This window comes from Citrus sinensis, chromosome 6 (genome assembly GCF_022201045.2).
Source record: "Citrus sinensis cultivar Valencia sweet orange chromosome 6, DVS_A1.0, whole genome shotgun sequence".
NCBI classification, from domain to species: domain Eukaryota; kingdom Viridiplantae; phylum Streptophyta; class Magnoliopsida; order Sapindales; family Rutaceae; genus Citrus; species Citrus sinensis.
In genome coordinates, this window is record NC_068561.1 from 2,570,032 (window position 1) to 2,595,314 (window position 25,283).

General features: G+C 55.1%; 51 non-coding genes across 51 annotated transcripts; all 51 read left to right on the top strand.

Annotated features, from left to right (window-relative positions):
• Nucleotides 1–129: 129 nt before the first annotated feature.
• Nucleotides 130–248, top strand: LOC127903256 (5S ribosomal RNA). Its single transcript, XR_008055974.1, has one exon. It is a non-coding gene; the product is annotated as a 5S ribosomal RNA (ribosomal RNA).
• A 380-nt stretch (nt 249–628) lies between these two features.
• Nucleotides 629–747, top strand: LOC127903257 (5S ribosomal RNA). Its single transcript, XR_008055975.1, has one exon. It is a non-coding gene; the product is annotated as a 5S ribosomal RNA (ribosomal RNA).
• Nucleotides 748–1,126: 379 nt separating this feature from the next.
• Nucleotides 1,127–1,245, top strand: LOC127903258 (5S ribosomal RNA). Its single transcript, XR_008055976.1, has one exon. It is a non-coding gene; the product is annotated as a 5S ribosomal RNA (ribosomal RNA).
• Nucleotides 1,246–1,625: 380 nt separating this feature from the next.
• Nucleotides 1,626–1,744, top strand: LOC127903259 (5S ribosomal RNA). Its single transcript, XR_008055977.1, has one exon. It is a non-coding gene; the product is annotated as a 5S ribosomal RNA (ribosomal RNA).
• A 380-nt stretch (nt 1,745–2,124) lies between these two features.
• On the top strand, nt 2,125–2,243 carry LOC127903260 (5S ribosomal RNA). The gene has a single exon (XR_008055978.1). It is a non-coding gene; the product is annotated as a 5S ribosomal RNA (ribosomal RNA).
• Nucleotides 2,244–2,623: 380 nt separating this feature from the next.
• LOC127903261 (5S ribosomal RNA) lies at nt 2,624–2,742 on the top strand. The gene has a single exon (XR_008055979.1). It is a non-coding gene; the product is annotated as a 5S ribosomal RNA (ribosomal RNA).
• A 380-nt stretch (nt 2,743–3,122) lies between these two features.
• LOC127903262 (5S ribosomal RNA) lies at nt 3,123–3,241 on the top strand. Its single transcript, XR_008055980.1, has one exon. It is a non-coding gene; the product is annotated as a 5S ribosomal RNA (ribosomal RNA).
• A 379-nt stretch (nt 3,242–3,620) lies between these two features.
• Nucleotides 3,621–3,739, top strand: LOC127903263 (5S ribosomal RNA). The gene has a single exon (XR_008055981.1). It is a non-coding gene; the product is annotated as a 5S ribosomal RNA (ribosomal RNA).
• Nucleotides 3,740–4,119: 380 nt separating this feature from the next.
• LOC127903264 (5S ribosomal RNA) lies at nt 4,120–4,238 on the top strand. The gene has a single exon (XR_008055982.1). It is a non-coding gene; the product is annotated as a 5S ribosomal RNA (ribosomal RNA).
• Nucleotides 4,239–4,618: 380 nt separating this feature from the next.
• Nucleotides 4,619–4,737, top strand: LOC127903265 (5S ribosomal RNA). The gene has a single exon (XR_008055983.1). It is a non-coding gene; the product is annotated as a 5S ribosomal RNA (ribosomal RNA).
• A 380-nt stretch (nt 4,738–5,117) lies between these two features.
• On the top strand, nt 5,118–5,236 carry LOC127903267 (5S ribosomal RNA). Its single transcript, XR_008055985.1, has one exon. It is a non-coding gene; the product is annotated as a 5S ribosomal RNA (ribosomal RNA).
• A 379-nt stretch (nt 5,237–5,615) lies between these two features.
• LOC127903268 (5S ribosomal RNA) lies at nt 5,616–5,734 on the top strand. Its single transcript, XR_008055986.1, has one exon. It is a non-coding gene; the product is annotated as a 5S ribosomal RNA (ribosomal RNA).
• Nucleotides 5,735–6,114: 380 nt separating this feature from the next.
• On the top strand, nt 6,115–6,233 carry LOC127903269 (5S ribosomal RNA). The gene has a single exon (XR_008055987.1). It is a non-coding gene; the product is annotated as a 5S ribosomal RNA (ribosomal RNA).
• Nucleotides 6,234–6,613: 380 nt separating this feature from the next.
• LOC127903270 (5S ribosomal RNA) lies at nt 6,614–6,732 on the top strand. Its single transcript, XR_008055988.1, has one exon. It is a non-coding gene; the product is annotated as a 5S ribosomal RNA (ribosomal RNA).
• A 380-nt stretch (nt 6,733–7,112) lies between these two features.
• Nucleotides 7,113–7,231, top strand: LOC127903271 (5S ribosomal RNA). Its single transcript, XR_008055989.1, has one exon. It is a non-coding gene; the product is annotated as a 5S ribosomal RNA (ribosomal RNA).
• Nucleotides 7,232–7,611: 380 nt separating this feature from the next.
• LOC127903272 (5S ribosomal RNA) lies at nt 7,612–7,730 on the top strand. The gene has a single exon (XR_008055990.1). It is a non-coding gene; the product is annotated as a 5S ribosomal RNA (ribosomal RNA).
• Nucleotides 7,731–8,110: 380 nt separating this feature from the next.
• Nucleotides 8,111–8,229, top strand: LOC127903273 (5S ribosomal RNA). Its single transcript, XR_008055991.1, has one exon. It is a non-coding gene; the product is annotated as a 5S ribosomal RNA (ribosomal RNA).
• A 380-nt stretch (nt 8,230–8,609) lies between these two features.
• LOC127903274 (5S ribosomal RNA) lies at nt 8,610–8,728 on the top strand. The gene has a single exon (XR_008055992.1). It is a non-coding gene; the product is annotated as a 5S ribosomal RNA (ribosomal RNA).
• A 380-nt stretch (nt 8,729–9,108) lies between these two features.
• LOC127903275 (5S ribosomal RNA) lies at nt 9,109–9,227 on the top strand. Its single transcript, XR_008055993.1, has one exon. It is a non-coding gene; the product is annotated as a 5S ribosomal RNA (ribosomal RNA).
• A 380-nt stretch (nt 9,228–9,607) lies between these two features.
• LOC127903276 (5S ribosomal RNA) lies at nt 9,608–9,726 on the top strand. Its single transcript, XR_008055994.1, has one exon. It is a non-coding gene; the product is annotated as a 5S ribosomal RNA (ribosomal RNA).
• Nucleotides 9,727–10,106: 380 nt separating this feature from the next.
• Nucleotides 10,107–10,225, top strand: LOC127903278 (5S ribosomal RNA). The gene has a single exon (XR_008055996.1). It is a non-coding gene; the product is annotated as a 5S ribosomal RNA (ribosomal RNA).
• A 380-nt stretch (nt 10,226–10,605) lies between these two features.
• On the top strand, nt 10,606–10,724 carry LOC127903279 (5S ribosomal RNA). The gene has a single exon (XR_008055997.1). It is a non-coding gene; the product is annotated as a 5S ribosomal RNA (ribosomal RNA).
• Nucleotides 10,725–11,104: 380 nt separating this feature from the next.
• On the top strand, nt 11,105–11,223 carry LOC127903280 (5S ribosomal RNA). Its single transcript, XR_008055998.1, has one exon. It is a non-coding gene; the product is annotated as a 5S ribosomal RNA (ribosomal RNA).
• Nucleotides 11,224–11,603: 380 nt separating this feature from the next.
• On the top strand, nt 11,604–11,722 carry LOC127903281 (5S ribosomal RNA). Its single transcript, XR_008055999.1, has one exon. It is a non-coding gene; the product is annotated as a 5S ribosomal RNA (ribosomal RNA).
• A 380-nt stretch (nt 11,723–12,102) lies between these two features.
• On the top strand, nt 12,103–12,221 carry LOC127903282 (5S ribosomal RNA). Its single transcript, XR_008056000.1, has one exon. It is a non-coding gene; the product is annotated as a 5S ribosomal RNA (ribosomal RNA).
• A 380-nt stretch (nt 12,222–12,601) lies between these two features.
• Nucleotides 12,602–12,720, top strand: LOC127903284 (5S ribosomal RNA). Its single transcript, XR_008056002.1, has one exon. It is a non-coding gene; the product is annotated as a 5S ribosomal RNA (ribosomal RNA).
• Nucleotides 12,721–13,100: 380 nt separating this feature from the next.
• Nucleotides 13,101–13,219, top strand: LOC127903285 (5S ribosomal RNA). Its single transcript, XR_008056003.1, has one exon. It is a non-coding gene; the product is annotated as a 5S ribosomal RNA (ribosomal RNA).
• A 379-nt stretch (nt 13,220–13,598) lies between these two features.
• LOC127903286 (5S ribosomal RNA) lies at nt 13,599–13,717 on the top strand. Its single transcript, XR_008056004.1, has one exon. It is a non-coding gene; the product is annotated as a 5S ribosomal RNA (ribosomal RNA).
• Nucleotides 13,718–14,097: 380 nt separating this feature from the next.
• Nucleotides 14,098–14,216, top strand: LOC127903287 (5S ribosomal RNA). Its single transcript, XR_008056005.1, has one exon. It is a non-coding gene; the product is annotated as a 5S ribosomal RNA (ribosomal RNA).
• Nucleotides 14,217–14,596: 380 nt separating this feature from the next.
• Nucleotides 14,597–14,715, top strand: LOC127903499 (5S ribosomal RNA). Its single transcript, XR_008056215.1, has one exon. It is a non-coding gene; the product is annotated as a 5S ribosomal RNA (ribosomal RNA).
• Nucleotides 14,716–15,095: 380 nt separating this feature from the next.
• LOC127903288 (5S ribosomal RNA) lies at nt 15,096–15,214 on the top strand. The gene has a single exon (XR_008056006.1). It is a non-coding gene; the product is annotated as a 5S ribosomal RNA (ribosomal RNA).
• A 377-nt stretch (nt 15,215–15,591) lies between these two features.
• On the top strand, nt 15,592–15,710 carry LOC127903290 (5S ribosomal RNA). Its single transcript, XR_008056008.1, has one exon. It is a non-coding gene; the product is annotated as a 5S ribosomal RNA (ribosomal RNA).
• A 377-nt stretch (nt 15,711–16,087) lies between these two features.
• Nucleotides 16,088–16,206, top strand: LOC127903291 (5S ribosomal RNA). Its single transcript, XR_008056009.1, has one exon. It is a non-coding gene; the product is annotated as a 5S ribosomal RNA (ribosomal RNA).
• A 384-nt stretch (nt 16,207–16,590) lies between these two features.
• On the top strand, nt 16,591–16,708 carry LOC127903536 (5S ribosomal RNA). The gene has a single exon (XR_008056252.1). It is a non-coding gene; the product is annotated as a 5S ribosomal RNA (ribosomal RNA).
• A 380-nt stretch (nt 16,709–17,088) lies between these two features.
• On the top strand, nt 17,089–17,207 carry LOC127903292 (5S ribosomal RNA). Its single transcript, XR_008056010.1, has one exon. It is a non-coding gene; the product is annotated as a 5S ribosomal RNA (ribosomal RNA).
• A 375-nt stretch (nt 17,208–17,582) lies between these two features.
• LOC127903293 (5S ribosomal RNA) lies at nt 17,583–17,701 on the top strand. Its single transcript, XR_008056011.1, has one exon. It is a non-coding gene; the product is annotated as a 5S ribosomal RNA (ribosomal RNA).
• Nucleotides 17,702–18,082: 381 nt separating this feature from the next.
• LOC127903294 (5S ribosomal RNA) lies at nt 18,083–18,201 on the top strand. Its single transcript, XR_008056012.1, has one exon. It is a non-coding gene; the product is annotated as a 5S ribosomal RNA (ribosomal RNA).
• Nucleotides 18,202–18,580: 379 nt separating this feature from the next.
• LOC127903295 (5S ribosomal RNA) lies at nt 18,581–18,699 on the top strand. Its single transcript, XR_008056013.1, has one exon. It is a non-coding gene; the product is annotated as a 5S ribosomal RNA (ribosomal RNA).
• Nucleotides 18,700–19,079: 380 nt separating this feature from the next.
• LOC127903296 (5S ribosomal RNA) lies at nt 19,080–19,198 on the top strand. Its single transcript, XR_008056014.1, has one exon. It is a non-coding gene; the product is annotated as a 5S ribosomal RNA (ribosomal RNA).
• Nucleotides 19,199–19,574: 376 nt separating this feature from the next.
• Nucleotides 19,575–19,693, top strand: LOC127903496 (5S ribosomal RNA). The gene has a single exon (XR_008056212.1). It is a non-coding gene; the product is annotated as a 5S ribosomal RNA (ribosomal RNA).
• Nucleotides 19,694–20,070: 377 nt separating this feature from the next.
• Nucleotides 20,071–20,189, top strand: LOC127903297 (5S ribosomal RNA). Its single transcript, XR_008056015.1, has one exon. It is a non-coding gene; the product is annotated as a 5S ribosomal RNA (ribosomal RNA).
• A 381-nt stretch (nt 20,190–20,570) lies between these two features.
• Nucleotides 20,571–20,689, top strand: LOC127903298 (5S ribosomal RNA). Its single transcript, XR_008056016.1, has one exon. It is a non-coding gene; the product is annotated as a 5S ribosomal RNA (ribosomal RNA).
• A 376-nt stretch (nt 20,690–21,065) lies between these two features.
• On the top strand, nt 21,066–21,184 carry LOC127903299 (5S ribosomal RNA). The gene has a single exon (XR_008056017.1). It is a non-coding gene; the product is annotated as a 5S ribosomal RNA (ribosomal RNA).
• A 376-nt stretch (nt 21,185–21,560) lies between these two features.
• LOC127903301 (5S ribosomal RNA) lies at nt 21,561–21,679 on the top strand. Its single transcript, XR_008056019.1, has one exon. It is a non-coding gene; the product is annotated as a 5S ribosomal RNA (ribosomal RNA).
• Nucleotides 21,680–22,057: 378 nt separating this feature from the next.
• LOC127903302 (5S ribosomal RNA) lies at nt 22,058–22,176 on the top strand. Its single transcript, XR_008056020.1, has one exon. It is a non-coding gene; the product is annotated as a 5S ribosomal RNA (ribosomal RNA).
• A 360-nt stretch (nt 22,177–22,536) lies between these two features.
• LOC127903303 (5S ribosomal RNA) lies at nt 22,537–22,655 on the top strand. Its single transcript, XR_008056021.1, has one exon. It is a non-coding gene; the product is annotated as a 5S ribosomal RNA (ribosomal RNA).
• A 380-nt stretch (nt 22,656–23,035) lies between these two features.
• Nucleotides 23,036–23,154, top strand: LOC127903304 (5S ribosomal RNA). The gene has a single exon (XR_008056022.1). It is a non-coding gene; the product is annotated as a 5S ribosomal RNA (ribosomal RNA).
• A 379-nt stretch (nt 23,155–23,533) lies between these two features.
• LOC127903305 (5S ribosomal RNA) lies at nt 23,534–23,652 on the top strand. The gene has a single exon (XR_008056023.1). It is a non-coding gene; the product is annotated as a 5S ribosomal RNA (ribosomal RNA).
• A 378-nt stretch (nt 23,653–24,030) lies between these two features.
• On the top strand, nt 24,031–24,148 carry LOC127903537 (5S ribosomal RNA). The gene has a single exon (XR_008056253.1). It is a non-coding gene; the product is annotated as a 5S ribosomal RNA (ribosomal RNA).
• Nucleotides 24,149–24,529: 381 nt separating this feature from the next.
• On the top strand, nt 24,530–24,648 carry LOC127903306 (5S ribosomal RNA). The gene has a single exon (XR_008056024.1). It is a non-coding gene; the product is annotated as a 5S ribosomal RNA (ribosomal RNA).
• A 379-nt stretch (nt 24,649–25,027) lies between these two features.
• Nucleotides 25,028–25,146, top strand: LOC127903307 (5S ribosomal RNA). Its single transcript, XR_008056025.1, has one exon. It is a non-coding gene; the product is annotated as a 5S ribosomal RNA (ribosomal RNA).
• Nucleotides 25,147–25,283: the final 137 nt, after the last annotated feature.

Here is a 25,283-nt window from a genome sequence, read left to right on the forward strand (position 1 = left end):
GGGTCTCCGGGGCACCTCGGACCCGCCGGGGAGCGGGGAAAGGGCCGCGGAGGGATGAATTGTGCGGCGGCCGAGTCGGGGCAGGCGAGGGGGGCACGGGTTAAGTAGATTTGCAGTGCACATGCTGATGGGTGCGACCATACCAGCACTAATGCACCGGATCCCATCAGAACTCCGCAGTTAAGCGTGCTTGGGCGAGAGCAGTACTAAGATGGGTGACCTCTTGGGAAGTCCTCGTGTTGCACCCCTCTTTTTATCTTTTCAGCCGGTTAATCATCTTTTCGCGGCCGACCCCTTCAATTGTTGGAGACAAATAGGGTGGTCAAGTTCCGGAGGAGCTTGGGGGCGTTTTTTGACCCTTAATTTCGAATTTTTCTTGTATTTTGACACATTTTTAAGATTACAATTTTTTTGACCCTCGTCGTCAGCCGGTTAATCATCTTTTCGCGGCCGGCCCCTTCACTTTTGCGTGCGTTAGCGGGTTTCGACCGCCGGCGCGGGGTCTCCGGGGCACCTCGGACCCGCCGGGGAGCGGGGAAAGGGCCGCGGAGGGATGAATTGTGCGGCGGCCGAGTCGGGGCAGGCGAGGGGGGCACGGGTTAAGTAGATTTGCAGTGCACATGCTGATGGGTGCGACCATACCAGCACTAATGCACCGGATCCCATCAGAACTCCGCAGTTAAGCGTGCTTGGGCGAGAGCAGTACTAAGATGGGTGACCTCTTGGGAAGTCCTCGTGTTGCACCCCTCTTTTTATCTTTTCAGCCGGTTAATCATCTTTTCGCGGCCGACCCCTTCAATTGTTGGAGACAAATAGGGTGGTCAAGTTCCGGAGGAGCTTGGGGGCGTTTTTTGACCCTTAATTTCGAATTTTTCTTGTATTTTGACACATTTTTAAGATTACAATTTTTTTGACCCTCGTCGTCAGCCGGTTAATCATCTTTTCGCGGCCGGCCCCTTCACTTTTGCGTGCGTTAGCGGGTTTCGACCGCCGGCGCGGGGTCTCCGGGGCACCTCGGACCCGCCGGGGAGCGGGGAAAGGGCCGCGGAGGGATGAATTGTGCGGCGGCCGAGTCGGGGCAGGCGAGGGGGCACGGGTTAAGTAGATTTGCAGTGCACATGCTGATGGGTGCGACCATACCAGCACTAATGCACCGGATCCCATCAGAACTCCGCAGTTAAGCGTGCTTGGGCGAGAGCAGTACTAAGATGGGTGACCTCTTGGGAAGTCCTCGTGTTGCACCCCTCTTTTTATCTTTTCAGCCGGTTAATCATCTTTTCGCGGCCGACCCCTTCAATTGTTGGAGACAAATAGGGTGGTCAAGTTCCGGAGGAGCTTGGGGGCGTTTTTTGACCCTTAATTTCGAATTTTTCTTGTATTTTGACACATTTTTAAGATTACAATTTTTTTGACCCTCGTCGTCAGCCGGTTAATCATCTTTTCGCGGCCGGCCCCTTCACTTTTGCGTGCGTTAGCGGGTTTCGACCGCCGGCGCGGGGTCTCCGGGGCACCTCGGACCCGCCGGGGAGCGGGGAAAGGGCCGCGGAGGGATGAATTGTGCGGCGGCCGAGTCGGGGCAGGCGAGGGGGGCACGGGTTAAGTAGATTTGCAGTGCACATGCTGATGGGTGCGACCATACCAGCACTAATGCACCGGATCCCATCAGAACTCCGCAGTTAAGCGTGCTTGGGCGAGAGCAGTACTAAGATGGGTGACCTCTTGGGAAGTCCTCGTGTTGCACCCCTCTTTTTATCTTTTCAGCCGGTTAATCATCTTTTCGCGGCCGACCCCTTCAATTGTTGGAGACAAATAGGGTGGTCAAGTTCCGGAGGAGCTTGGGGGCGTTTTTTGACCCTTAATTTCGAATTTTTCTTGTATTTTGACACATTTTTAAGATTACAATTTTTTTGACCCTCGTCGTCAGCCGGTTAATCATCTTTTCGCGGCCGGCCCCTTCACTTTTGCGTGCGTTAGCGGGTTTCGACCGCCGGCGCGGGGTCTCCGGGGCACCTCGGACCCGCCGGGGAGCGGGGAAAGGGCCGCGGAGGGATGAATTGTGCGGCGGCCGAGTCGGGGCAGGCGAGGGGGGCACGGGTTAAGTAGATTTGCAGTGCACATGCTGATGGGTGCGACCATACCAGCACTAATGCACCGGATCCCATCAGAACTCCGCAGTTAAGCGTGCTTGGGCGAGAGCAGTACTAAGATGGGTGACCTCTTGGGAAGTCCTCGTGTTGCACCCCTCTTTTTATCTTTTCAGCCGGTTAATCATCTTTTCGCGGCCGACCCCTTCAATTGTTGGAGACAAATAGGGTGGTCAAGTTCCGGAGGAGCTTGGGGGCGTTTTTTGACCCTTAATTTCGAATTTTTCTTGTATTTTGACACATTTTTAAGATTACAATTTTTTTGACCCTCGTCGTCAGCCGGTTAATCATCTTTTCGCGGCCGGCCCCTTCACTTTTGCGTGCGTTAGCGGGTTTCGACCGCCGGCGCGGGGTCTCCGGGGCACCTCGGACCCGCCGGGGAGCGGGGAAAGGGCCGCGGAGGGATGAATTGTGCGGCGGCCGAGTCGGGGCAGGCGAGGGGGGCACGGGTTAAGTAGATTTGCAGTGCACATGCTGATGGGTGCGACCATACCAGCACTAATGCACCGGATCCCATCAGAACTCCGCAGTTAAGCGTGCTTGGGCGAGAGCAGTACTAAGATGGGTGACCTCTTGGGAAGTCCTCGTGTTGCACCCCTCTTTTTATCTTTTCAGCCGGTTAATCATCTTTTCGCGGCCGACCCCTTCAATTGTTGGAGACAAATAGGGTGGTCAAGTTCCGGAGGAGCTTGGGGGCGTTTTTTGACCCTTAATTTCGAATTTTTCTTGTATTTTGACACATTTTTAAGATTACAATTTTTTTGACCCTCGTCGTCAGCCGGTTAATCATCTTTTCGCGGCCGGCCCCTTCACTTTTGCGTGCGTTAGCGGGTTTCGACCGCCGGCGCGGGGTCTCCGGGGCACCTCGGACCCGCCGGGGAGCGGGGAAAGGGCCGCGGAGGGATGAATTGTGCGGCGGCCGAGTCGGGGCAGGCGAGGGGGGCACGGGTTAAGTAGATTTGCAGTGCACATGCTGATGGGTGCGACCATACCAGCACTAATGCACCGGATCCCATCAGAACTCCGCAGTTAAGCGTGCTTGGGCGAGAGCAGTACTAAGATGGGTGACCTCTTGGGAAGTCCTCGTGTTGCACCCCTCTTTTTATCTTTTCAGCCGGTTAATCATCTTTTCGCGGCCGACCCCTTCAATTGTTGGAGACAAATAGGGTGGTCAAGTTCCGGAGGAGCTTGGGGGCGTTTTTTGACCCTTAATTTCGAATTTTTCTTGTATTTTGACACATTTTTAAGATTACAATTTTTTTGACCCTCGTCGTCAGCCGGTTAATCATCTTTTCGCGGCCGGCCCCTTCACTTTTGCGTGCGTTAGCGGGTTTCGACCGCCGGCGCGGGGTCTCCGGGGCACCTCGGACCCGCCGGGGAGCGGGGAAAGGGCCGCGGAGGGATGAATTGTGCGGCGGCCGAGTCGGGGCAGGCGAGGGGGCACGGGTTAAGTAGATTTGCAGTGCACATGCTGATGGGTGCGACCATACCAGCACTAATGCACCGGATCCCATCAGAACTCCGCAGTTAAGCGTGCTTGGGCGAGAGCAGTACTAAGATGGGTGACCTCTTGGGAAGTCCTCGTGTTGCACCCCTCTTTTTATCTTTTCAGCCGGTTAATCATCTTTTCGCGGCCGACCCCTTCAATTGTTGGAGACAAATAGGGTGGTCAAGTTCCGGAGGAGCTTGGGGGCGTTTTTTGACCCTTAATTTCGAATTTTTCTTGTATTTTGACACATTTTTAAGATTACAATTTTTTTGACCCTCGTCGTCAGCCGGTTAATCATCTTTTCGCGGCCGGCCCCTTCACTTTTGCGTGCGTTAGCGGGTTTCGACCGCCGGCGCGGGGTCTCCGGGGCACCTCGGACCCGCCGGGGAGCGGGGAAAGGGCCGCGGAGGGATGAATTGTGCGGCGGCCGAGTCGGGGCAGGCGAGGGGGGCACGGGTTAAGTAGATTTGCAGTGCACATGCTGATGGGTGCGACCATACCAGCACTAATGCACCGGATCCCATCAGAACTCCGCAGTTAAGCGTGCTTGGGCGAGAGCAGTACTAAGATGGGTGACCTCTTGGGAAGTCCTCGTGTTGCACCCCTCTTTTTATCTTTTCAGCCGGTTAATCATCTTTTCGCGGCCGACCCCTTCAATTGTTGGAGACAAATAGGGTGGTCAAGTTCCGGAGGAGCTTGGGGGCGTTTTTTGACCCTTAATTTCGAATTTTTCTTGTATTTTGACACATTTTTAAGATTACAATTTTTTTGACCCTCGTCGTCAGCCGGTTAATCATCTTTTCGCGGCCGGCCCCTTCACTTTTGCGTGCGTTAGCGGGTTTCGACCGCCGGCGCGGGGTCTCCGGGGCACCTCGGACCCGCCGGGGAGCGGGGAAAGGGCCGCGGAGGGATGAATTGTGCGGCGGCCGAGTCGGGGCAGGCGAGGGGGGCACGGGTTAAGTAGATTTGCAGTGCACATGCTGATGGGTGCGACCATACCAGCACTAATGCACCGGATCCCATCAGAACTCCGCAGTTAAGCGTGCTTGGGCGAGAGCAGTACTAAGATGGGTGACCTCTTGGGAAGTCCTCGTGTTGCACCCCTCTTTTTATCTTTTCAGCCGGTTAATCATCTTTTCGCGGCCGACCCCTTCAATTGTTGGAGACAAATAGGGTGGTCAAGTTCCGGAGGAGCTTGGGGGCGTTTTTTGACCCTTAATTTCGAATTTTTCTTGTATTTTGACACATTTTTAAGATTACAATTTTTTTGACCCTCGTCGTCAGCCGGTTAATCATCTTTTCGCGGCCGGCCCCTTCACTTTTGCGTGCGTTAGCGGGTTTCGACCGCCGGCGCGGGGTCTCCGGGGCACCTCGGACCCGCCGGGGAGCGGGGAAAGGGCCGCGGAGGGATGAATTGTGCGGCGGCCGAGTCGGGGCAGGCGAGGGGGGCACGGGTTAAGTAGATTTGCAGTGCACATGCTGATGGGTGCGACCATACCAGCACTAATGCACCGGATCCCATCAGAACTCCGCAGTTAAGCGTGCTTGGGCGAGAGCAGTACTAAGATGGGTGACCTCTTGGGAAGTCCTCGTGTTGCACCCCTCTTTTTATCTTTTCAGCCGGTTAATCATCTTTTCGCGGCCGACCCCTTCAATTGTTGGAGACAAATAGGGTGGTCAAGTTCCGGAGGAGCTTGGGGGCGTTTTTTGACCCTTAATTTCGAATTTTTCTTGTATTTTGACACATTTTTAAGATTACAATTTTTTTGACCCTCGTCGTCAGCCGGTTAATCATCTTTTCGCGGCCGGCCCCTTCACTTTTGCGTGCGTTAGCGGGTTTCGACCGCCGGCGCGGGGTCTCCGGGGCACCTCGGACCCGCCGGGGAGCGGGGAAAGGGCCGCGGAGGGATGAATTGTGCGGCGGCCGAGTCGGGGCAGGCGAGGGGGCACGGGTTAAGTAGATTTGCAGTGCACATGCTGATGGGTGCGACCATACCAGCACTAATGCACCGGATCCCATCAGAACTCCGCAGTTAAGCGTGCTTGGGCGAGAGCAGTACTAAGATGGGTGACCTCTTGGGAAGTCCTCGTGTTGCACCCCTCTTTTTATCTTTTCAGCCGGTTAATCATCTTTTCGCGGCCGACCCCTTCAATTGTTGGAGACAAATAGGGTGGTCAAGTTCCGGAGGAGCTTGGGGGCGTTTTTTGACCCTTAATTTCGAATTTTTCTTGTATTTTGACACATTTTTAAGATTACAATTTTTTTGACCCTCGTCGTCAGCCGGTTAATCATCTTTTCGCGGCCGGCCCCTTCACTTTTGCGTGCGTTAGCGGGTTTCGACCGCCGGCGCGGGGTCTCCGGGGCACCTCGGACCCGCCGGGGAGCGGGGAAAGGGCCGCGGAGGGATGAATTGTGCGGCGGCCGAGTCGGGGCAGGCGAGGGGGGCACGGGTTAAGTAGATTTGCAGTGCACATGCTGATGGGTGCGACCATACCAGCACTAATGCACCGGATCCCATCAGAACTCCGCAGTTAAGCGTGCTTGGGCGAGAGCAGTACTAAGATGGGTGACCTCTTGGGAAGTCCTCGTGTTGCACCCCTCTTTTTATCTTTTCAGCCGGTTAATCATCTTTTCGCGGCCGACCCCTTCAATTGTTGGAGACAAATAGGGTGGTCAAGTTCCGGAGGAGCTTGGGGGCGTTTTTTGACCCTTAATTTCGAATTTTTCTTGTATTTTGACACATTTTTAAGATTACAATTTTTTTGACCCTCGTCGTCAGCCGGTTAATCATCTTTTCGCGGCCGGCCCCTTCACTTTTGCGTGCGTTAGCGGGTTTCGACCGCCGGCGCGGGGTCTCCGGGGCACCTCGGACCCGCCGGGGAGCGGGGAAAGGGCCGCGGAGGGATGAATTGTGCGGCGGCCGAGTCGGGGCAGGCGAGGGGGGCACGGGTTAAGTAGATTTGCAGTGCACATGCTGATGGGTGCGACCATACCAGCACTAATGCACCGGATCCCATCAGAACTCCGCAGTTAAGCGTGCTTGGGCGAGAGCAGTACTAAGATGGGTGACCTCTTGGGAAGTCCTCGTGTTGCACCCCTCTTTTTATCTTTTCAGCCGGTTAATCATCTTTTCGCGGCCGACCCCTTCAATTGTTGGAGACAAATAGGGTGGTCAAGTTCCGGAGGAGCTTGGGGGCGTTTTTTGACCCTTAATTTCGAATTTTTCTTGTATTTTGACACATTTTTAAGATTACAATTTTTTTGACCCTCGTCGTCAGCCGGTTAATCATCTTTTCGCGGCCGGCCCCTTCACTTTTGCGTGCGTTAGCGGGTTTCGACCGCCGGCGCGGGGTCTCCGGGGCACCTCGGACCCGCCGGGGAGCGGGGAAAGGGCCGCGGAGGGATGAATTGTGCGGCGGCCGAGTCGGGGCAGGCGAGGGGGGCACGGGTTAAGTAGATTTGCAGTGCACATGCTGATGGGTGCGACCATACCAGCACTAATGCACCGGATCCCATCAGAACTCCGCAGTTAAGCGTGCTTGGGCGAGAGCAGTACTAAGATGGGTGACCTCTTGGGAAGTCCTCGTGTTGCACCCCTCTTTTTATCTTTTCAGCCGGTTAATCATCTTTTCGCGGCCGACCCCTTCAATTGTTGGAGACAAATAGGGTGGTCAAGTTCCGGAGGAGCTTGGGGGCGTTTTTTGACCCTTAATTTCGAATTTTTCTTGTATTTTGACACATTTTTAAGATTACAATTTTTTTGACCCTCGTCGTCAGCCGGTTAATCATCTTTTCGCGGCCGGCCCCTTCACTTTTGCGTGCGTTAGCGGGTTTCGACCGCCGGCGCGGGGTCTCCGGGGCACCTCGGACCCGCCGGGGAGCGGGGAAAGGGCCGCGGAGGGATGAATTGTGCGGCGGCCGAGTCGGGGCAGGCGAGGGGGGCACGGGTTAAGTAGATTTGCAGTGCACATGCTGATGGGTGCGACCATACCAGCACTAATGCACCGGATCCCATCAGAACTCCGCAGTTAAGCGTGCTTGGGCGAGAGCAGTACTAAGATGGGTGACCTCTTGGGAAGTCCTCGTGTTGCACCCCTCTTTTTATCTTTTCAGCCGGTTAATCATCTTTTCGCGGCCGACCCCTTCAATTGTTGGAGACAAATAGGGTGGTCAAGTTCCGGAGGAGCTTGGGGGCGTTTTTTGACCCTTAATTTCGAATTTTTCTTGTATTTTGACACATTTTTAAGATTACAATTTTTTTGACCCTCGTCGTCAGCCGGTTAATCATCTTTTCGCGGCCGGCCCCTTCACTTTTGCGTGCGTTAGCGGGTTTCGACCGCCGGCGCGGGGTCTCCGGGGCACCTCGGACCCGCCGGGGAGCGGGGAAAGGGCCGCGGAGGGATGAATTGTGCGGCGGCCGAGTCGGGGCAGGCGAGGGGGGCACGGGTTAAGTAGATTTGCAGTGCACATGCTGATGGGTGCGACCATACCAGCACTAATGCACCGGATCCCATCAGAACTCCGCAGTTAAGCGTGCTTGGGCGAGAGCAGTACTAAGATGGGTGACCTCTTGGGAAGTCCTCGTGTTGCACCCCTCTTTTTATCTTTTCAGCCGGTTAATCATCTTTTCGCGGCCGACCCCTTCAATTGTTGGAGACAAATAGGGTGGTCAAGTTCCGGAGGAGCTTGGGGGCGTTTTTTGACCCTTAATTTCGAATTTTTCTTGTATTTTGACACATTTTTAAGATTACAATTTTTTTGACCCTCGTCGTCAGCCGGTTAATCATCTTTTCGCGGCCGGCCCCTTCACTTTTGCGTGCGTTAGCGGGTTTCGACCGCCGGCGCGGGGTCTCCGGGGCACCTCGGACCCGCCGGGGAGCGGGGAAAGGGCCGCGGAGGGATGAATTGTGCGGCGGCCGAGTCGGGGCAGGCGAGGGGGGCACGGGTTAAGTAGATTTGCAGTGCACATGCTGATGGGTGCGACCATACCAGCACTAATGCACCGGATCCCATCAGAACTCCGCAGTTAAGCGTGCTTGGGCGAGAGCAGTACTAAGATGGGTGACCTCTTGGGAAGTCCTCGTGTTGCACCCCTCTTTTTATCTTTTCAGCCGGTTAATCATCTTTTCGCGGCCGACCCCTTCAATTGTTGGAGACAAATAGGGTGGTCAAGTTCCGGAGGAGCTTGGGGGCGTTTTTTGACCCTTAATTTCGAATTTTTCTTGTATTTTGACACATTTTTAAGATTACAATTTTTTTGACCCTCGTCGTCAGCCGGTTAATCATCTTTTCGCGGCCGGCCCCTTCACTTTTGCGTGCGTTAGCGGGTTTCGACCGCCGGCGCGGGGTCTCCGGGGCACCTCGGACCCGCCGGGGAGCGGGGAAAGGGCCGCGGAGGGATGAATTGTGCGGCGGCCGAGTCGGGGCAGGCGAGGGGGGCACGGGTTAAGTAGATTTGCAGTGCACATGCTGATGGGTGCGACCATACCAGCACTAATGCACCGGATCCCATCAGAACTCCGCAGTTAAGCGTGCTTGGGCGAGAGCAGTACTAAGATGGGTGACCTCTTGGGAAGTCCTCGTGTTGCACCCCTCTTTTTATCTTTTCAGCCGGTTAATCATCTTTTCGCGGCCGACCCCTTCAATTGTTGGAGACAAATAGGGTGGTCAAGTTCCGGAGGAGCTTGGGGGCGTTTTTTGACCCTTAATTTCGAATTTTTCTTGTATTTTGACACATTTTTAAGATTACAATTTTTTTGACCCTCGTCGTCAGCCGGTTAATCATCTTTTCGCGGCCGGCCCCTTCACTTTTGCGTGCGTTAGCGGGTTTCGACCGCCGGCGCGGGGTCTCCGGGGCACCTCGGACCCGCCGGGGAGCGGGGAAAGGGCCGCGGAGGGATGAATTGTGCGGCGGCCGAGTCGGGGCAGGCGAGGGGGGCACGGGTTAAGTAGATTTGCAGTGCACATGCTGATGGGTGCGACCATACCAGCACTAATGCACCGGATCCCATCAGAACTCCGCAGTTAAGCGTGCTTGGGCGAGAGCAGTACTAAGATGGGTGACCTCTTGGGAAGTCCTCGTGTTGCACCCCTCTTTTTATCTTTTCAGCCGGTTAATCATCTTTTCGCGGCCGACCCCTTCAATTGTTGGAGACAAATAGGGTGGTCAAGTTCCGGAGGAGCTTGGGGGCGTTTTTTGACCCTTAATTTCGAATTTTTCTTGTATTTTGACACATTTTTAAGATTACAATTTTTTTGACCCTCGTCGTCAGCCGGTTAATCATCTTTTCGCGGCCGGCCCCTTCACTTTTGCGTGCGTTAGCGGGTTTCGACCGCCGGCGCGGGGTCTCCGGGGCACCTCGGACCCGCCGGGGAGCGGGGAAAGGGCCGCGGAGGGATGAATTGTGCGGCGGCCGAGTCGGGGCAGGCGAGGGGGGCACGGGTTAAGTAGATTTGCAGTGCACATGCTGATGGGTGCGACCATACCAGCACTAATGCACCGGATCCCATCAGAACTCCGCAGTTAAGCGTGCTTGGGCGAGAGCAGTACTAAGATGGGTGACCTCTTGGGAAGTCCTCGTGTTGCACCCCTCTTTTTATCTTTTCAGCCGGTTAATCATCTTTTCGCGGCCGACCCCTTCAATTGTTGGAGACAAATAGGGTGGTCAAGTTCCGGAGGAGCTTGGGGGCGTTTTTTGACCCTTAATTTCGAATTTTTCTTGTATTTTGACACATTTTTAAGATTACAATTTTTTTGACCCTCGTCGTCAGCCGGTTAATCATCTTTTCGCGGCCGGCCCCTTCACTTTTGCGTGCGTTAGCGGGTTTCGACCGCCGGCGCGGGGTCTCCGGGGCACCTCGGACCCGCCGGGGAGCGGGGAAAGGGCCGCGGAGGGATGAATTGTGCGGCGGCCGAGTCGGGGCAGGCGAGGGGGGCACGGGTTAAGTAGATTTGCAGTGCACATGCTGATGGGTGCGACCATACCAGCACTAATGCACCGGATCCCATCAGAACTCCGCAGTTAAGCGTGCTTGGGCGAGAGCAGTACTAAGATGGGTGACCTCTTGGGAAGTCCTCGTGTTGCACCCCTCTTTTTATCTTTTCAGCCGGTTAATCATCTTTTCGCGGCCGACCCCTTCAATTGTTGGAGACAAATAGGGTGGTCAAGTTCCGGAGGAGCTTGGGGGCGTTTTTTGACCCTTAATTTCGAATTTTTCTTGTATTTTGACACATTTTTAAGATTACAATTTTTTTGACCCTCGTCGTCAGCCGGTTAATCATCTTTTCGCGGCCGGCCCCTTCACTTTTGCGTGCGTTAGCGGGTTTCGACCGCCGGCGCGGGGTCTCCGGGGCACCTCGGACCCGCCGGGGAGCGGGGAAAGGGCCGCGGAGGGATGAATTGTGCGGCGGCCGAGTCGGGGCAGGCGAGGGGGGCACGGGTTAAGTAGATTTGCAGTGCACATGCTGATGGGTGCGACCATACCAGCACTAATGCACCGGATCCCATCAGAACTCCGCAGTTAAGCGTGCTTGGGCGAGAGCAGTACTAAGATGGGTGACCTCTTGGGAAGTCCTCGTGTTGCACCCCTCTTTTTATCTTTTCAGCCGGTTAATCATCTTTTCGCGGCCGACCCCTTCAATTGTTGGAGACAAATAGGGTGGTCAAGTTCCGGAGGAGCTTGGGGGCGTTTTTTGACCCTTAATTTCGAATTTTTCTTGTATTTTGACACATTTTTAAGATTACAATTTTTTTGACCCTCGTCGTCAGCCGGTTAATCATCTTTTCGCGGCCGGCCCCTTCACTTTTGCGTGCGTTAGCGGGTTTCGACCGCCGGCGCGGGGTCTCCGGGGCACCTCGGACCCGCCGGGGAGCGGGGAAAGGGCCGCGGAGGGATGAATTGTGCGGCGGCCGAGTCGGGGCAGGCGAGGGGGGCACGGGTTAAGTAGATTTGCAGTGCACATGCTGATGGGTGCGACCATACCAGCACTAATGCACCGGATCCCATCAGAACTCCGCAGTTAAGCGTGCTTGGGCGAGAGCAGTACTAAGATGGGTGACCTCTTGGGAAGTCCTCGTGTTGCACCCCTCTTTTTATCTTTTCAGCCGGTTAATCATCTTTTCGCGGCCGACCCCTTCAATTGTTGGAGACAAATAGGGTGGTCAAGTTCCGGAGGAGCTTGGGGGCGTTTTTTGACCCTTAATTTCGAATTTTTCTTGTATTTTGACACATTTTTAAGATTACAATTTTTTTGACCCTCGTCGTCAGCCGGTTAATCATCTTTTCGCGGCCGGCCCCTTCACTTTTGCGTGCGTTAGCGGGTTTCGACCGCCGGCGCGGGGTCTCCGGGGCACCTCGGACCCGCCGGGGAGCGGGGAAAGGGCCGCGGAGGGATGAATTGTGCGGCGGCCGAGTCGGGGCAGGCGAGGGGGGCACGGGTTAAGTAGATTTGCAGTGCACATGCTGATGGGTGCGACCATACCAGCACTAATGCACCGGATCCCATCAGAACTCCGCAGTTAAGCGTGCTTGGGCGAGAGCAGTACTAAGATGGGTGACCTCTTGGGAAGTCCTCGTGTTGCACCCCTCTTTTTATCTTTTCAGCCGGTTAATCATCTTTTCGCGGCCGACCCCTTCAATTGTTGGAGACAAATAGGGTGGTCAAGTTCCGGAGGAGCTTGGGGGCGTTTTTTGACCCTTAATTTCGAATTTTTCTTGTATTTTGACACATTTTTAAGATTACAATTTTTTTGACCCTCGTCGTCAGCCGGTTAATCATCTTTTCGCGGCCGGCCCCTTCACTTTTGCGTGCGTTAGCGGGTTTCGACCGCCGGCGCGGGGTCTCCGGGGCACCTCGGACCCGCCGGGGAGCGGGGAAAGGGCCGCGGAGGGATGAATTGTGCGGCGGCCGAGTCGGGGCAGGCGAGGGGGGCACGGGTTAAGTAGATTTGCAGTGCACATGCTGATGGGTGCGACCATACCAGCACTAATGCACCGGATCCCATCAGAACTCCGCAGTTAAGCGTGCTTGGGCGAGAGCAGTACTAAGATGGGTGACCTCTTGGGAAGTCCTCGTGTTGCACCCCTCTTTTTATCTTTTCAGCCGGTTAATCATCTTTTCGCGGCCGACCCCTTCAATTGTTGGAGACAAATAGGGTGGTCAAGTTCCGGAGGAGCTTGGGGGCGTTTTTTGACCCTTAATTTCGAATTTTTCTTGTATTTTGACACATTTTTAAGATTACAATTTTTTTGACCCTCGTCGTCAGCCGGTTAATCATCTTTTCGCGGCCGGCCCCTTCACTTTTGCGTGCGTTAGCGGGTTTCGACCGCCGGCGCGGGGTCTCCGGGGCACCTCGGACCCGCCGGGGAGCGGGGAAAGGGCCGCGGAGGGATGAATTGTGCGGCGGCCGAGTCGGGGCAGGCGAGGGGGGCACGGGTTAAGTAGATTTGCAGTGCACATGCTGATGGGTGCGACCATACCAGCACTAATGCACCGGATCCCATCAGAACTCCGCAGTTAAGCGTGCTTGGGCGAGAGCAGTACTAAGATGGGTGACCTCTTGGGAAGTCCTCGTGTTGCACCCCTCTTTTTATCTTTTCAGCCGGTTAATCATCTTTTCGCGGCCGACCCCTTCAATTGTTGGAGACAAATAGGGTGGTCAAGTTCCGGAGGAGCTTGGGGGCGTTTTTTGACCCTTAATTTCGAATTTTTCTTGTATTTTGACACATTTTTAAGATTACAATTTTTTTGACCCTCGTCGTCAGCCGGTTAATCATCTTTTCGCGGCCGGCCCCTTCACTTTTGCGTGCGTTAGCGGTTTCGACCGCCGGCGCGGGGTCTCCGGGGCACCTCGGACCCGCCGGGGAGCGGGGAAAGGGCCGCGGAGGGATGAATTGTGCGGCGGCCGAGTCGGGGCAGGCGAGGGGGGCACGGGTTAAGTAGATTTGCAGTGCACATGCTGATGGGTGCGACCATACCAGCACTAATGCACCGGATCCCATCAGAACTCCGCAGTTAAGCGTGCTTGGGCGAGAGCAGTACTAAGATGGGTGACCTCTTGGGAAGTCCTCGTGTTGCACCCCTCTTTTTATCTTTTCAGCCGGTTAATCATCTTTTCGCGGCCGACCCCCTCAATTGTTGGAGACAAATAGGGTGGTCAAGTTCCGGAGGAGCTTGGGGGCGTTTTTTGACCCTTAATTTCGAATTTTTCTTGTATTTTGACACATTTTTAAGATTACAATTTTTTTGACCCTCGTCGTCAGCCGGTTAATCATCTTTTCGCGGCCGGCCCCTTCACTTTTGCGTGCGTTAGCGGGTTTCGACCGCCGGCGCGGGGTCTCCGGGGCACCTCGGACCCGCCGGGGAGCGGGGAAAGGGCCGCGGAGGGATGAATTGTGCGGCGGCCGAGTCGGGGCAGGCGAGGGGGGCACGGGTTAAGTAGATTTGCAGTGCACATGCTGATGGGTGCGACCATACCAGCACTAATGCACCGGATCCCATCAGAACTCCGCAGTTAAGCGTGCTTGGGCGAGAGCAGTACTAAGATGGGTGACCTCTTGGGAAGTCCTCGTGTTGCACCCCTCTTTTTATCTTTTCAGCCGGTTAATCATCTTTTCGCGGCCGACCCCTTCAATTTTTGGAGACAAATAGGGTGGTCAAGTTCCGGAGGAGCTTGGGGGCGTTTTTTGACCCTTAATTTCGAATTTTTCTTGTATTTTGACACATTTTTAAGATTACAATTTTTTTGACCCTCGTCGTCAGCCGGTTAATCATCTTTTCGCGGCCGGCCCCTTCACTTTTGCGTGCGTTAGCGGGTTTCGACCGCCGGCGCGGGGTCTCCGGGGCACCTCGGACCCGCCGGGGAGCGGGGAAAGGGCCGCGGAGGGATGAATTGTGCGGCGGCCGAGTCGGGGCAGGCGAGGGGGGCACGGGTTAAGTAGATTTGCAGTGCACATGCTGATGGGTGCGACCATACCAGCACTAATGCACCGGATCCCATCAGAACTCCGCAGTTAAGCGTGCTTGGGCGAGAGCAGTACTAAGATGGGTGACCTCTTGGGAAGTCCTCGTGTTGCACCACTCCTTTTATCTTTTCAGCCGGTTAATCATCTTTTCGCGGCCGACCCCTTCAATTGTTGGAGACAAATAGGGTGGTCAAGTTCCGGAGGAGCTTGGGGGCGTTTTTTGACCCTTAATTTCGAATTTTTCTTGTATTTTGACACATTTTTAAGATTACAATTTTTTTGACCCTCGTCGTCAGCCGGTTAATCATCTTTTCGCGGCCGGCCCCTTCACTTTTGCGTGCGTTAGCGGGTTTCGACCGCCGGCGCGGGGTCTCCGGGGCACCTCGGACCCGCCGGGGAGCGGGGAAAGGGCCGCGGAGGGATGAATTGTGCGGCGGCCGAGTCGGGGCAGGCGAGGGGGGCACGGGTTAAGTAGATTTGCAGTGCACATGCTGATGGGTGCGACCATACCAGCACTAATGCACCGGATCCCATCAGAACTCCGCAGTTAAGCGTGCTTGGGCGAGAGCAGTACTAAGATGGGTGACCTCTTGGGAAGTCCTCGTGTTGCACCCCTCTTTTTATCTTTTCAGCCGTTAATCATCTTTTCGCGGCCGACCCCTTCAATTGTTGGAGACAAATAGGGTGGTCAAGTTCCGGAGGAGCTTGGGGGCGTTTTTTGACCCTTAATTTCGAATTTTTCTTGTATTTTGACACATTTTTAAGATTACAATTTTTTTGACCCTCGTCGTCAGCCGGTTAATCATCTTTTCGCGGCCGGCCCCTTCACTTTTGCGTGCGTTAGCGGGTTTCGACCGCCGGCGCGGGGTCTCCGGGGCACCTCGGACCCGCCGGGAGCGGGGAAAGGGCCGCGGAGGGATGAATTGTGCGGCGGCCGAGTCGGGGCAGGCGAGGGGGCACGGGTTAAGTAGATTTGCAGTGCACATGCTGATGGGTGCGACCATACCAGCACTAATGCACCGGATCCCATCAGAACTCCGCAGTTAAGCGTGCTTGGGCGAGAGCAGTACTAAGATGGGTGACCTCTTGGGAAGTCCTCGTGTTGCACCCCTCTTTTTATCTTTTCAGCCGGTTAATCATCTTTTCGCGGCCGACCCCTTCACTTGTTGGAGACAAATAGGGTGGTCAAGTTCCGGAGGAGCTTGGGGCGTTTTTTGACCCTTAATTTCGAATTTTTCTTGTATTTTGACACATTTTTAAGATTACAATTTTTTTGACCCTCGTCGTCAGCCGGTTAATCATCTTTTCGCGGCCGGCCCCTTCACTTGTGCGTGCGTTAGCGGGTGTCCACCGTCCGCGGGGGGACACCGGGGCACCTCCGTCCAGCGGAGGAGCGGGGAACGGGCCGCGGAGGGATGAATTGTGCGGCGGCCGAGTCGGGGCAGGCGAGGGGCACGGGTTAAGTAGATTTGCAGTGCACATGCTGATGGGTGCGACCATACCAGCACTAATGCACCGGATCCCATCAGAACTCCGCAGTTAAGCGTGCTTGGGCGAGAGCAGTACTAAGATGGGTGACCTCTTGGGAAGTCCTCGTGTTGCACCCCTCTTTTTATCTTTTCAGCCGGTTAATCATCTTTTCGCGGCCGACCCCTTCAATTGTTGGAGACAAATAGGGTGGTCAAGTTCCGGAGGAGCTTGGGGGCGTTTTTTGACCCTTAATTTCGAATTTTTCTTGTATTTTGACACATTTTTAAGATTACAATTTTTTTGACCCTCGTCGTCAGCCGGTTAATCATCTTTTCGCGGGCCGGCCCCTTCACTTTTGCGTGCGTTAGCGGGTTTCGACGACCGCCGGCGCGGGGCCTCCGGGGCACCTCGGACCCGCCGGGGAGCGGGGAAAGGGCCGCGGAGGGAGGAATTGTGCGGCGGCCGAGTCGGGGCAGGCGAGGGGGGCACGGGTTAAGTAGGTTTGCAGTGCACATGCTGATGGGTGCGACCATACCAGCACTAATGCACCGGATCCCATCAGAACTCCGCAGTTAAGCGTGCTTGGCGAGAGCAGTACTAAGATGGGTGACCTCTTGGGAAGTCCTCGTGTTGCACCCCTCTTTTTATCTTTTCAGCCGGTTAATCATCTTTTCGCGCGCCGACCCCTTCAATTTTTGGAGACAAATAGGGTGGTCAAGTTCCGGAGGAGCTTGGGGGCGTTTTTTGACCCTTAATTTCGAATTTTTCTTGTATTTTGACACATTTTTAAGATTACAATTTTTTTGACCCTCGTCGTCAGCCGGTTAATCATCTTTTCGCGGCCGCCCCCTTCACTTTTGCGTGCGTTAGCGGGTTTCGACCGCCGGCGCGGGGTCTCCGGGGCACCTCGGACCCGCCGGGGAGCGGGAAAGGGCCGCGGAGGGATGAATTGTGCGGCGGCCGAGTCGGGGCAGGCGAGGGGGGCACGGGTTAAGTAGATTTGCAGTGCACATGCTGATGGGTGCGACCATACCAGCACTAATGCACCGGATCCCATCAGAACTCCGCAGTTAAGCGTGCTTGGGCGAGAGCAGTACTAAGATGGGTGACCTCTTGGGAAGTCCTCGTGTTGCACCCCTCTTTTTATCTTTTCAGCCGGTTAATCATCTTTTCGCGGCCGACCCCTTCAATTGTTGGAGACAAATAGGGTGGTCAAGTTCCGGAGGAGCTTGGGGCGTTTTTTGACCCTTAATTTCGAATTTTTCTTGTATTTTGACACATTTTTAAGATTACAATTTTTTTGACCCTCGTCGTCAGCCGGTTAACATCTTTTCGCGGCCGCCCCTTCTTTTGCGCGCGTTAGCGGGTTTCGTTCGACCGCCGGCGGGGTCTCCGGGGCACCTCGGACCCGCCGGGAGCGGGAAAGGGCCGCGGAGGGATGAATTGTGCGGCGGCCGAGTCGGGGCAGGCGAGGGGGGCACGGGTTAAGTAGATTTGCAGTGCACATGCTGATGGGTGCGACCATACCAGCACTAATGCACCGGATCCCATCAGAACTCCGCAGTTAAGCGTGCTTGGGCGAGAGCAGTACTAAGATGGGTGACCTCTTGGGAAGTCCTCGTGTTGCACCCCCTCTTTTTATCTTTTCAGCCGGTTAATCATCTTTTCGCGGCCGACCCCTTCAATTTTTGGAGACAAATAGGGTGGTCAAGTTCCGGAGGAGCTTGGGGGCGTTTTTTGACCCTTAATTTCGAATTTTTCTTGTATTTTGACACATTTTTAAGATTACAATTTTTTTGACCCTCGTCGTCAGCCGGTTAATCATCTTTTCGCGGCCGGCCCCTTCACTTTTGCGTGCGTTAGCGGGTTTCGACCGCGCGCGCGGGGTCTCCGGGGCACCTCGGACCCGCCGGGGAGCGGGGAAAGGGCCGCGGAGGGATGAATTGTGCGGCGGCCGAGTCGGGGCAGGCGAGGGGGGCACGGGTTAAGTAGATTTGCAGTGCACATGCTGATGGGTGCGACCATACCAGCACTAATGCACCGGATCCCATCAGAACTCCGCAGTTAAGCGTGCTTGGGCGAGAGCAGTACTAAGATGGGTGACCTCTTGGGAAGTCCTCGTGTTGCACCCCTCTTTTTATCTTTTCAGCCGGTTAATCATCTTTTCGCGGCCGACCCCTTCAATTTTTGGAGACAAATAGGGTGGTCAAGTTCCGGAGGAGCTTGGGGGCGTTTTTTGACCCTTAATTTCGAATTTTTCTTGTATTTTGACACATTTTTAAGATTACAATTTTTTTGACCCTCGTCGTCAGCCGGTTAATCATCTTTTCGCGGCCGGCCCTTCACTTTTGCGTGCGTTAGCGGGTTTCGACCGCCGGCGCGGGGTCTCCGGGGCACCTCGGACCCGCCGGGGAGCGGGGAAAGGGCCGCGGAGGGATGAATTGTGCGGCGGCCGAGTCGGGGCAGGCGAGGGGGGCACGGGTTAAGTAGATTTGCAGTGCACATGCTGATGGGTGCGACCATACCAGCACTAATGCACCGGATCCCATCAGAACTCCGCAGTTAAGCGTGCTTGGGCGAGAGCAGTACTAAGATGGGTGACCTCTTGGGAAGTCCTCGTGTTGCACCCCTCTTTTTTATTTTTTCAGCCGGTTAATCATCTTTTCGCGGCCGACCCCTTCAATTGTTGGAGACAAATAGGGTGGTCAAGTTCCGGAGGAGCTTGGGGGCGTTTTTTGACCCTTAATTTCGAATTTTTCTTGTATTTTGACACATTTTTAAGATTACAATTTTTTTGACCCTCGTCGTCAGCCGGTTAATCATCTTTTCGCGGCCGGCCCCTTCACTTTTGCGTGCGTTAGCGGGTTTCGACCGCCGGCGCGGGGTCTCCGGGGCACCTCGGACCCGCCGGGGAGCGGGGAAAGGGCCGCGGAGGGATGAATTGTGCGGCGGCCGAGTCGGGGCAGGCGAGGGGGCACGGGTTAAGTAGATTTGCAGTGCACATGCTGATGGGTGCGACCATACCAGCACTAATGCACCGGATCCCATCAGAACTCCGCAGTTAAGCGTGCTTGGGCGAGAGCAGTACTAAGATGGGTGACCTCTTGGGAAGTCCTCGTGTTGCACCCCTCTTTTTATCTTTTCAGCCGGTTAATCATCTTTTCGCGGCCGACCCCTTCAATTTTGGAGACAAATAGGGTGGTCAAGTTCCGGAGGAGCTTGGGGGCGTTTTTTGACCCTTAATTTCGAATTTTTCTTGTATTTTGACACATTTTTAAGATTACAATTTTTTTGACCCTCGTCGTCAGCCGGTTAATCATCTTTTCGCGGCCGCCCCTTCACTTTTGCGTGCGTTAGCGGGTTTCAATCGCCGGCGCGGGGTCTCCGGGGCACCTCGGACCCGCCGGGGAGCGGGAAAGGGCCGCGGAGGGATGAATTGTGCGGCGGCCGAGTCGGGGCAGGCGAGGGGGGCACGGGTTAAGTAGATTTGCAGTGCACATGCTGATGGTGCGACCATACCAGCACTAATGCACCGGATCCCATCAGAACTCCGCAGTTAAGCGTGCTTGGGCGAGAGCAGTACTAAGATGGGTGACCTCTTGGGAAGTCCTCGTGTTGCACCCCTCTTTTTATCTTTTCAGCCGGTTAATCATCTTTTCCGCGGCCGACCCCCATCATTTTGGAGACAAATAGGGTGGTCAAGTTCCGGAGGAGCTTGGGGGCGTTTTTTGACCCTTAATTTCGAATTTTTCTTGTATTTTGACACATTTTTAAGATTACAATTTTTTTGACCCTCGTCGTCAGCCGGTTAATCATCTTTTCGCGGCCGGCCCCTTCACTTTTGCGTGCGTTAGCGGGTTTCGACCGCCGGCGCGGGTCTCCGGGGCACCTCGGACCCGCCGGGGAGCGGGAAAGGGCCGCGGAGGGATGAATTGTGCGGCGGCCGAGTCGGGGCAGGCGAGGGGGCACGGGTTAAGTAGATTTGCAGTGCACATGCTGATGGGTGCGACCATACCAGCACTAATGCACCGGATCCCATCAGAACTCCGCAGTTAAGCGTGCTTGGGCGAGAGCAGTACTAAGATGGGTGACCTCTTGGGAAGTCCTCGTGTTGCACCCCTCTTTTTATCTTTTCAGCCGGTTAATCATCTTTTCGCGGCCGACCCCTTCAATTGTTGGAGACAAATAGGGTGGTCAAGTTCCGGAGGAGCTTGGGGGCGTTTTTTGACCCTTAATTTCGAATTTTTCTTGTATTTTGACACATTTTTAAGATTACAATTTTTTTGACCCTCGTCGTCAGCCGGTTAATCATCTTTTCGCGGCCGGCCCCTTCACTTTTGCGTGCGTTAGCGGGTTTCGACCGCCGCCGCGCGGGTCTCCGGGGCACCTCGGACCCGCCGGGGAGCGGGGAAAGGGCCGCGGAGGGATGAATTGTGCGGCGGCCGAGTCGGGGCAGGCGAGGGGGGCACGGGTTAAGTAGATTTGCAGTGCACATGCTGATGGGTGCGACCATACCAGCACTAATGCACCGGATCCCATCAGAACTCCGCAGTTAAGCGTGCTTGGGCGAGAGCAGTACTAAGATGGGTGACCTCTTGGGAAGTCCTCGTGTTGCACCCCTCTTTTTATCTTTTCAGCCGGTTAATCATCTTTTCGCGGCCGACCCCTTCAATTTTTGGAGACAAATAGGGTGGTCAAGTTCCGGAGGAGCTTGGGGGCGTTTTTGACCCTTAATTTCGAATTTTTCTTGTATTTTGACACATTTTTGAGATTACAATTTTTTTGACCCTCGTCGTCAGCCGGTTAATCATCTTTTCGCGGCCGGCCCCTTCACTTTTGCGTGCGTTAGCGGGTTCGACCGCCGGCGCGGGGTCTCCGGGGCACCTCGGACCCGCCGGGGAGCGGGAAAGGGCCGCGGAGGGATGAATTGTGCGGCGGCCGAGTCGGGGCAGGCGAGGGGGCACGGGTTAAGTAGATTTGCAGTGCACATGCTGATGGGTGCGACCATACCAGCACTAATGCACCGGATCCCATCAGAACTCCGCAGTTAAGCGTGCTTGGGCGAGAGCAGTACTAAGATGGGTGACCTCTTGGGAAGTCCTCGTGTTGCACCCCTCTTTTTATCTTTTCAGCCGGTTAATCATCTTTTCGCGGCCGACCCCTTCAATTTTTGGAGACAAATAGGGTGGTCAAGTTCCGGAGGAGCTTGGGGGCGTTTTTTGACCCTTAATTTCGAATTTTTCTTGTATTTTGACACATTTTTAAGATTACAATTTTTTTGACCCTCGTCGTCAGCCGGTTAATCATCTTTTCGCGGCCGGCCCCTTCACTTTTGCGTGCGTTAGCGGTTTCGACCGCCGGCGCGGGTCTCCGGGGCACCTCGGACCCGCCGGGAGCGGGGAAAGGGCCGCGGAGGGATGAATTGTGCGGCGGCCGAGTCGGGGCAGGCGAGGGGGCACGGGTTAAGTAGATTTGCAGTGCACATGCTGATGGGTGCGACCATACCAGCACTAATGCACCGGATCCCATCAGAACTCCGCAGTTAAGCGTGCTTGGGCGAGAGCAGTACTAAGATGGGTGACCTCTTGGGAAGTCCTCGTGTTGCACCCCTCTTTTTATCTTTTCAGCCGGTTAATCATCTTTTCGCGGCCGACCCCTTCAATTTTTGGAGACAAATAGGGTGGTCAAGTTCCGGAGGAGCTTGGGGGCGTTTTTTGACCCTTAATTTCGAATTTTTCTTGTATTTTGACACATTTTTAAGATTACAATTTTTTGACCCTCGTCGTCAGCCGGTTAATCATCATTTTCGCGGCCGCCCCTTCACTTTTGCGTGCGTTAGCGGGTTTCGACCGCCGCGCGGGGTCTCCGGGGCACCTCGGACCCGCCGGGGAGCGGGGAAAGGGCCGCGGAGGGATGAATTGTGCGGCGGCCGAGTCGGGGCAGGCGAGGGGGGCACGGGTTAAGTAGATTTGCAGTGCACATGCTGATGGGTGCGACCATACCAGCACTAATGCACCGGATCCCATCAGAACTCCGCAGTTAAGCGTGCTTGGGCGAGAGCAGTACTAAGATGGGTGACCTCTTGGGAAGTCCTCGTGTTGCACCCCTCTTTTTATCTTTTCAGCCGTTAATCATCTTTTCGCGGCCGACCCCTTCAATTGTTGGAGACAAATAGGGTGGTCAAGTTCCGGAGGAGCTTGGGGGCGTTTTTTGACCCTTAATTTCGAATTTTTCTTGTATTTTGACACATTTTTAAGATTACAATTTTTTTGACCCTCGTCGTCAGCCGGTTAATCATCTTTTCGCGGCCGGCCCCTTCACTTTTGCGTGCGTTAGCGGGTTTCGACCGCCGGCGCGGGGTCTCCGGGGCACCTCGGACCCGCCGCGGAGGGATGAATTGTGCGGCGGCCGAGTCGGGGCAGGCGAGGGGGGCACGGGTTAAGTAGATTTGCAGTGCACATGCTGATGGGTGCGACCATACCAGCACTAATGCACCGGATCCCATCAGAACTCCGCAGTTAAGCGTGCTTGGGCGAGAGCAGTACTAAGATGGGTGACCTCTTGGGAAGTCCTCGTGTTGCACCCCTCTTTTTATCTTTTCAGCCGGTTAATCATCTTTTCGCGGCCGACCCCCTTCATTGTTGGGGACAAATAGGGTGGTCAAGTTCCGGAGGAGCTTGGGGGCGTTTTTTGACCCTTAATTTCGAATTTTTCTTGTATTTTGACACATTTTTAAGATTACAATTTTTTTGACCCTCGTCGTCAGCCGGTTAATCATCTTTTCGCGGCCAGCTCCGTCGCTTGTCGGGGCGGTAACGGGTTTCGATCGCCGTGGCCGCGGCTCCGGGGCACCTCGGACCCGCCGGGGAGCGGGGAAAGGGCCGCGGAGGGATGAATTGTGCGGCGGCCGAGTCGGGGCAGGCGAGGGGGGCACGGGTTAAGTAGATTTGCAGTGCACATGCTGATGGGTGCGACCATACCAGCACTAATGCACCGGATCCCATCAGAACTCCGCAGTTAAGCGTGCTTGGGCGAGAGCAGTACTAAGATGGGTGACCTCTTGGGAAGTCCTCGTGTTGCACCCCTCTTTTTATCTTTTCAGCCGGTTAATCATCTTTTCGCGGCCGGCCCCTTCAATTTTTGGGGACAAATAGGGTGGTCAAGTTCCGGAGGAGCTTGGGGGCGTTTTTTGACCCTTAATTTCGAATTTGTCTTGTATTTTGACACATTTTTAAGATTACAATTTTTTGTACCCTCGTCGTCAGCCGGTTAATCATCTTTTCGAGGCTCGTCCCTTCACTTTTGCGAGAGTTAGCGGGTTGCGCCCGCCGGCGGGGGGTCTCCGGGGCACCTCGGACCCGCCGGGGAGCGGGGGAAGGGCCGCGGAGGGATGGATTGTGCGGCGGCGGAGTCGGGGCAGGCGAGGGGGCACGGGTTAAGTAGATTTGCAGTGCACATGCTGATGGGTGCGACCATACCAGCACTAATGCACCGGATCCCATCAGAACTCCGCAGTTAAGCGTGCTTGGGCGAGAGCAGTACTAAGATGGGTGACCTCTTGGGAAGTCCTCGTGTTGCACCCCTCTTTTTATCTTTTCAGCCGGTTAATCATCTTTTCGCGGCCGACCCCTTCAATTGTTGGAGACAAATAGGGTGGTCAAGTTCCGGAGGAGCTTGGGGGCGTTTTTTGGCCCGTGATTTCGACTTTTTCTTGTATTTTGACACATTTTTAAGATTACAATTTTTTTGACCCTCGTCGTCAGCCGGTTAATCATCTTTTCGCGGCCGGCCCCTTCACTTTTGCGTGCGTTAGCGGGTTTCGACCGCCGGCGCGGGGTCTCCGGGGCACCTCGGACCCGCCGGGGAGCGGGAAAGGGCCGCGGAGGGATGAATTGTGCGGCGGCCGAGTCGGGGCAGGCGAGGGGGCACGGGTTAAGTAGATTTGCAGTGCACATGCTGATGGGTGCGACCATACCAGCACTAATGCACCGGATCCCATCAGAACTCCGCAGTTAAGCGTGCTTGGCGAGAGCAGTACTAAGATGGGTGACCTCTTGGGAAGTCCTCGTGTTGCACCCCTCTTTTTATCTTTTCAGCCGGTTAATCATCTTTTCGCGGCCGACCCCTTCAATTGTTGGAGACAAATAGGGTGGTCAAGTTCCGGAGGAGCTTGGGGGCGTTTTTTGACCCTTAATTTCGAATTTTTCTTGTATTTTGACACATTTTTAAGATTACAATTTTTTTGACCCTCGTCGTCAGCCGGTTAATCATCTTTTCGCGCCGGCCCCCCTTCACTTTTGCGTGCGTTAGCGGGTTTCGACCGCCGGCGCGGGGTCTCCGGGGCACCTCGGACCCGCCGGGGAGCGGGGAAAGGGCCGCGGAGGGATGAATTGTGCGGCGGCCGAGTCGGGGCAGGCGAGGGGGGCACGGGTTAAGTAGATTTGCAGTGCACATGCTGATGGGTGCGACCATACCAGCACTAATGCACCGGATCCCATCAGAACTCCGCAGTTAAGCGTGCTTGGGCGAGAGCAGTACTAAGATGGGTGACCTCTTGGGAAGTCCTCGTGTTGCACCCCTCTTTTTATCTTTTCAGCCGGTTAATCATCTTTTCGCGGCCGACCCCTTCAATTTTGGAGACAAATAGGGTGGTCAAGTTCCGGAGGAGCTTGGGGCGTTTTTTTGACCCTTAATTTCGAATTTTTCTTGTATTTTGACACATTTTTAAGATTACAATTTTTTTGACCCTCGTCGTCAGCCGGTTAATCATCTTTTCGCGGCCGGCCCCTTCACTTTTGCGTGCGTTAGCGGGTTTCGACCGCCGGCGCGGGGTCTCCGGGGCACCTCGGACCCGCCGGGGAGCGGGGAAAGGGCCGCGGAGGGATGAATTGTGCGGCGGCCGAGTCGGGGCAGGCGAGGGGGGCACGGGTTAAGTAGATTTGCAGTGCACATGCTGATGGGTGCGACCATACCAGCACTAATGCACCGGATCCCATCAGAACTCCGCAGTTAAGCGTGCTTGGGCGAGAGCAGTACTAAGATGGGTGACCTCTTGGGAAGTCCTCGTGTTGCACCCCTCTTTTTATCTTTTCAGCCGGTTAATCATCTTTTCGCGGCCGACCCCTTCAATTGTTGGAGACAAATAGGGTGGTCAAGTTCCGGAGGAGCTTGGCGGCGCTTTTTGACCCTTAATTTCGAATTTTTCTTGTATTTT